The sequence below is a fragment of the Rhamphochromis sp. 'chilingali' genome, assembly GCF_963969265.1.
Source record: "Rhamphochromis sp. 'chilingali' genome assembly, chromosome: 5".
NCBI classification, from domain to species: Eukaryota; Metazoa; Chordata; class Actinopteri; order Cichliformes; family Cichlidae; genus Rhamphochromis; species Rhamphochromis sp. 'chilingali'.
In genome coordinates, this window is record NC_137932.1 from 40417112 (window position 1) to 40424104 (window position 6993).

The following is a 6993-nucleotide window of genomic DNA, read 5'->3' on the forward strand; positions in this document are numbered from 1 at the left end:
TGGCTTCTCCAACATGCGTCTCCTTGTCTCCACTGGTGGAACTGTGGAGGGGAAAGGCTGAGAGAGACAAACTTTCTGATAGTTATTATTCAGTTTTTCTACCAGGTTGTGAACATCAGTGGACAATGCAATATACATCACCTTCTACTAGCGGTGCCCCTCTGGAAGCTGACCATGGTGTTGGAAATAGTCTTATTTCAAATGGAAATAATTTGGTTACTGTAGATTGAGTCATTCTAATCTCACACAGGACTTGAGTAAGTAATTTGACCCAGGTCATTAAAGTTTTAGCACACTTTTGAATTACTTCTAATGTGAATGAAGATCCTCTATCACTGTTAATCTGGTGAGGTATTCCGAATCTGGGTATTATTTTATTGCTCAACTTTTGACAGACTACTTCTGCAGTTTCTTTTGAGGTTGGATAAGCTTCTACTCATTTACTAAATTGATCCACTATTACCAGTAAGTACTTGATGCTTCCTTGCGCTGGCATATGTGTAAAATCAATTTGTAATGTATGAAATGGAAAATCTGGTTGTGGTAAATGCTGATGTTTTGCTTTTGAGCTACCTACATTAGTTCGCGCACATGTTAGACAGGTTGCTAATATGCTTTTTACTGCATGCAATGTTTTCTCAATTACAAATCTTGATTTTATTGCCCCTATTACCCCTCTTTGTCCGACATGACTCACACAGTGAAAATGTCGGGCAAGGACTGGCATCAGGGAATATGGGAGGGCAATCAAACCCTTAAGATTTTGTATAAGCCATCTCTGTCATCTAAGGTACAGTCATTATTCTCACAATAGGTGTAATCACATGCAGAGGCTTGCTCTTGTATGAATTTTAAATCAACATTTGTGTCTAAATAGTCTGGGAGTGTAACAAGTGGCAGCTGTAGGGGCACAGATAATACTTCCTGCGGAGGTGGGAGCTGTGATGCAGCTGCAGCCTTGGCTGTCACGTCTGCTAAGGCATTACCTGTTGCTTCGTCTGTGTCAGCTGTACTGTGTCCATTCGTTTTTACAACTGCAACGGCCGATGGCAGCTGTATAGCCTGAAAAAGTCTTTGCACAAAATCAGAATTTAGCAATTTATTTTCCATCAGCAGATCTAAATCCTCTTTGTCTCCACAATGTGCCAAAGTCATGCACAACGCCAAATGCATAGCGGCTGTCTGCGTAAATTGTCACATGCTTATCCAAATGTAGCTCACAGGCGCGTATTAAAGCCATGAGCTCTGCTTTTTGTGCTGAGTGAAATGGTAATGAGTGAGCCTCTAGTATGATGTCAGGCACTGTTACCACTGAATAGCCACAAAGAAATGAGTTGTCATTCGGCCTTGAACAGGACCCGTCCACATAAACCGTGGCTGAGTCTGGGATAGGTGTCTGCTCTAAATCTGGACGTGGTGCTGTGGATTCCTGTATACGTGTCATGCAGTCATGATCGTCAAGCCTGTCTGAGCCATCCTGTCGGTCAGAAGAACACAGCATAGGATCAATAAATGTGCTGGCGAATCAGGTGTGCTGCTCGCTTTTATAGTGAGATTTGCATATGTTGTTTAGTTATGTTTGCTACAATGGTCGTGACCTGGTGATTGGTGTGTAGAATAGTGTCATGTGAGAGTGTGAGCTTCTCGCAGTCCCTTATCATGATAGAGCAAGCTGCTACTGCCCTCAGGCAGGCCGGCATTCCTGAACAATTCAGGCAGCACCTTTGAGTGGCGGAGGTCAGCACTCCCTGTAATGCATTGAAAGAGGCAGTCATTTCTGTGGACCACAGTATTCGAGGAGGCTTGTCTTTTTTTTACAACAGTCACGCAGAATGTGGTCATGAAAAGAACAGTCTGGTATCCACTGTCTGCAATAGTTCACCATGCCTAGGAAGGACAACATTTCCTTCTGTGTAGTGGGACGAGGGACAGAGGTCACAGCTTTGACCCTGTCTGCAGTCATGGAACGTTTTCCGTGAGACAGTGTGAATCCCAAATATTGAACAGAAGTCTGACAGTACTGCATTTTCTTTGCTGATGCTTTGTGGCCAGTCTTTTGGAGGTGCTGGAGAAGCATGTGTGTAGCAGTTTGACATAGTTTTTCACTCGGAGCACAGAGGAGGAGGTCATCCACATGTGGATCAGGGTGCAGCCCTGGAGGAGTGAAGCACCATTGAGAAAGCAGCAGAGCTGTCTATCATGCCTTGGGGCAAACGAGTCCAAGTGTACTGCTGATTTCTATGTGTGAATGCAAATAACGGCTGTGTGTCTTACTGAGAAAAAGGAGCGGAGCATAAATCCACCACGGTAAAGTGTGTATGCAATGCATGTCAATATGCTGTGAACATCTGAAACGAGAGGTGGCAGAGGAATGTTGACTGCATTAATTTGCCTTAAGTCTTGTATGAAACGCCATACGCCAGGTTTGTTAGGCTTTGGCACAGGATTGACAGGAGTATTATATGGAGATACTGTAGGCTTTATTACTCCTGTAGTCAATAAATCTCCTATGATGACATCTAGGGCTGAGGCTTTTTCGACAGAAATGGGATACTGCTTGACATATACTGGCTTATTGTTTTTTTTTTTTAGCTGTGCGTGATAAGGTATACAGTCAATAAATCCTACATCATTCTCACCTTTAGACCACAATGTCATATTCTGGTATTCAGCTGGCAACGTAAGTGCAGAAATAGTACAGTGGATAGGATAGGTTAGATCTATGTGACGACATGGTGTAGTTATGTCATAACCTATGTCTGAGTTATGTGACAAAATCACTGTTTGACCTTCACTTGTGTGAGCAGTTATCATGTTGTTGAAAAGTGTGAGAGAAACAAAAGTGTGGCTCCCAGTCATGGGATTACCTGTTAGTGGCGTCTGTACACGTTTTTTTGGCACAGTGTGTGACATAGAGTACCGGACAAAAAGGATGTTGAGTTCATTCTCTGCTGAGGGTCCAGCTGACACAGAGGATGTTCCTTCTCCATCATGTCGGTACATAGGGCAGAGAAAACATAAGCTGTTATCAGTGTCAGCAAACATTTCACCCTTTATGTTAAATTAAATACACAAATTCATTTTTGCTTTGGGTGTCTGCGGCTGCTGGAAAACTGAGCTAAATTTGCACCTCTAGCTTGTCCAACAGTGCATAAAGCGTTTTATGAATACTAGGATGGATTCATCAGGCTTCTGTTTACACATAGTTATTGCATTTAAGTCAATTTTGTCTCTGGACATTGTTAGCAGGAATTTCTTTAGATTCTTAAAGAAATTGGTGATTTTGTCATTATTTACCCACAAAAACTCTGCAGTTGTGGATGCTTTATCATGCTTTGGGTCTGTTTGTTTACTACCGCGAGTGTTGGCGTGAGGACCTTTGTCATTCCGGCTTTGTTTTTCCTTTTTTTCCTTTTAGATAAGTCTTTATTAAAGTTCGGGTAACAGGTTTTTCTTTAGCTACCTCTAAACCTCTAGCTACGATATCGTGGCGTTTCATGTGGGTGTCTATTGTGGACACTGCCTGATGCAAAAGTTTTTCTTCATAGACGTCTAAATTGTTTTTCATAAGTTCCTCACATTCTTCTTTCAAAAGTTTTTCTCTTTTTTTTTATGTTCTGCTAATTCTTCCTTGCGGCGTATATATTGTTTTTCCTGATCCTGTTTAAAGAGATGGCTAAGATCCGTTGCATGTGATTCAGGTTTTTTGTCACTGTCTTTTAAGCTGGTTGGATCAAAGCGCTGACGTTGTTTGCATGCGGCTGCGGCAGCAACTATTAATTCAGTCTCATCTTCGTAAGGCGGTGGGGCTGTGGGCTGAATGGCTGAACATGCAAGACTAGCTTTTCCCGCGGTAGATTTATTTTCTATGCTGGAGCCTGCACTAGTTTTATTTGATGTTAAAGCATCTACGCCTGGTTCCGGTCCTTTTGTCCATAGCGGTAACATTTGATGCATCACGTCGCGGCATTCTATCATATTTTCTACAGGACTTTTTAAGCAGACTACTTTTCTTATCACAAATGATATTCAACATTTCTACTGACCTGTTTTCTGGCGATAATCGTTCGGGATAAGGCTCCGAAAAGAGATTAGAATGCATTGTACTCACAGTCCGTAAGTTGTAAACAAAGTCAGTCACATAAGCACTTCCGCATGTTCTGGATACGTAATCATGGAAGTCTTCGCCGATTCGTGGACGTGGGTTACACGTAACTGGAAATGGGAGTCGTACTGAGCTGTTGTTTGAGACTTTAAATTGTATTTTATTAATTTTTGGTTTTACAGGTACTTTAGATTTTTTATCGGACCTGTCTGTGGTCTTTGAATAATTCTGACCCATGTTCAGTGATTTCCAGAGGGGTTTACACGCTAGGAGGATTTATGTTAGTATTTTCGCTGCGGCACAGCTGAGGTCACTTTAAATTTATTGCTAGCAATTTTTTGTTTGTGTGAGCAACTCTCACTTAGCGAGCAACTTCTCGCTTAACGAGCAACTTCTCGTAAAACAACAGGCAACTTCCTGTGTCTTTCTGCTTTTAATTTACTGCTTTTAACCCTTGTATGGTAATCGGGTCTGTGAGACCCGTTTTCAGTTTTCTTTCGTTTTTTTTTTTTTTTTTTTTTAACAAAATTAAATTTAATTATTTACTAGCTTTCTGTGAGTGAGCAACTTCTCACTTTTTAACGTACGTTTCAAGATAACAGGCAACTTCCTGTGTCACTCTTTGGTGAGCAACTTCTCACTTAACGAGAAGTATTTAAGACAACAGGCAACTTCCTGTGTCACTCTTTCTGAGCAACTTCTCACTTAACGAGAAGTATTTAAGACAACAGGCAGCTTCCTGTGTCACTCTTTTGAGTGAGCAACTTAAACAAAATTAAAATATTCAAGACAACAGGCAACTTCCTGTGTCCACCAACACCACACAAGGGTTAATTTACTTTATTCGGGGACTGAGGAAGTCAGTCAGTGTATCTCTCTGGATCACTAAGTGAAACTTCGTCAGCATATCCCGTTTTTTTTATGGATCGATCACTGAGAGAGGTATAATATGGTCTCTATATAAATATGAAAGACGCATATTTACCTTCTGTCAGCGGATCCCACTTCTGACACCAAAATTGAAGGAAATTGCCGTCCCGGGTTTCCTCCGTGGCGTGAGCGATAAGCAGAGTTTTGTCCTTTCCTTATAAGATTCCTAATTATTTAAAGTAACACTCAGGTATGCCATTCAGCGTGTTAGTACGAGCTCGGGAGCAGCTTGGGAGAACAAGAAAACAGAGACTGCTTTAGGTTGCCTTCCCAATCGACTCAAAGGTTTATTTAGTACATAACAGCTTATATAGATGAAAAAAGGTTCGTGTGTCAGCAAGTTCTCAGTTCAAACCAGTACAGACCAAATAAGGAAACGTCTTCCTGCCTTGTGAGCAAAGAAGTATCCTGTGTGTAGTTTATCAGTTCAGCTACAATTTATGATCATCCCAGCAAAATACACTCCTAGACATAAAATACAGAGTTCTTTCATTAGTGAATTCTGAAACAAACCACCTAGCCTTTAACGAGCCTTTTTCTAAGAGATAAGGAAGGGAGGATGGGAGTAAGGAAGTGGTCTCATCTCTGTGGTGTTTTCGACCTTGGGGTACCAGCTTGTGAGTCCTACACATTAATTCTTGGGTCACAGAGAAAGAGAAAAACAACTAGTAGATGGGCCATATTGAGTAACAGTTTTCCTGTATAAAACAATCTTCTGTAAATGCTAACCGTGGTATCAAAATATCATAACAGATGACATCATACTTGCCAACCTTGAGACCTCAGAATTAGGGAGACATTTGTACATATACATATATATACAAAAAACTTGAATTTTACAGTGTTTATCGGATAAAATAAGTTAAATGTTATTATTGTACAGATATTCGGGAGGGGGACTGAAATTCGGGATTCTCCCGGAAAAATCGAGAGGGTTGGCATGTATGGATGACATACTTCAATAAGACTTTAAGAATGCACAAGCATCTACCTAAAATATATTTATTTAATCATCTGTGATATTACTAGCTACAATTATAATGTATTTTTCATCTCCCTTGAATGAACAGGCAGCCTTAAAGTACTTAAGCAAACTTGGTGCAGCAGTAAAAAAAAAAAAAAAAAGCATTTGAAACACCAATAAAATTAAAAGAACTGAGCCTGTGTCAAGGAGGGTGCAGTGGCAGGATGAAGGATCCAAAATGCAGGACTCGTACACAGACTGACAACTTAGAGCAGCCGCTTTTAATTTTGGGAAGACTTTCTATAGAAAAAAACTCAGAAAACTAGAGACGAAACTGGAAACACAAACTAGAAAACAAACCAGGAACTGAGAGCTAAAGCTTAGCCAAGAAACCGAAGGAAGAAACACAGCAAGGTGAGGGTGGAACAACGTGATACCATGTGAGTGAAGTTGGCCCCCCCACCTTCTTCAAATCCAACAAAAGTGGTATCAAACGTTTGTGCTACGTTTGTGCTGGTTTGTGCTGCTAAAATTGTCGTTTGTGCTGCCTCTGTTTTAAAGATATTAATGAAAATGCAAACGTCAAAAGGTCAACCAGCCCCCCACATCACCCAAATCAAACAGAAGTTGATGTCACAGGTTTGTGCTGCAAAAATTTTTGTTTGTGGTGCTATTATTTTAAAGATATTAATAAAATTCCATCCATCCATTTGCTTATCCTTTTAAGGGTCACAGGGGGTGCTGGAATCTATTCCAGCTGTCATAGGGCAAGAGGCAGGGTACATCCTGGACAGGTTGCCAGTCTGTCACAGGGCCAACACACAGGGACAGACAACCATTCACACTCACATTCACACCTATGGGCAATTCGGATTAACCAATTAACCTATCACCACAAGCTGCATGTCTTTGGAGAGAGCCCGGAGAGAACCCACGCAAACACGGGGAGAGAACATGCAAACTCCACACAGAAAGACCCTGGCTTGATGGTGGA

The 6993-nt window shown here is 41.2% G+C and overlaps 1 long non-coding RNA gene across 1 annotated transcript; it reads right to left on the bottom strand.

Annotated features, from left to right (window-relative positions):
* Nucleotides 1-1249: 1249 nt before the first annotated feature.
* On the bottom strand, nucleotides 1250-5783 carry LOC308396488. Its single transcript, XR_013971575.1, has 2 exons — nucleotides 4311-5783; nucleotides 1250-4215 (listed from the first exon to the last, which is right to left on the bottom strand). It is a non-coding gene; the product is annotated as an uncharacterized lncRNA (long non-coding RNA).
* Between the last annotated feature and the right edge of the window lie 1210 nt (nucleotides 5784-6993).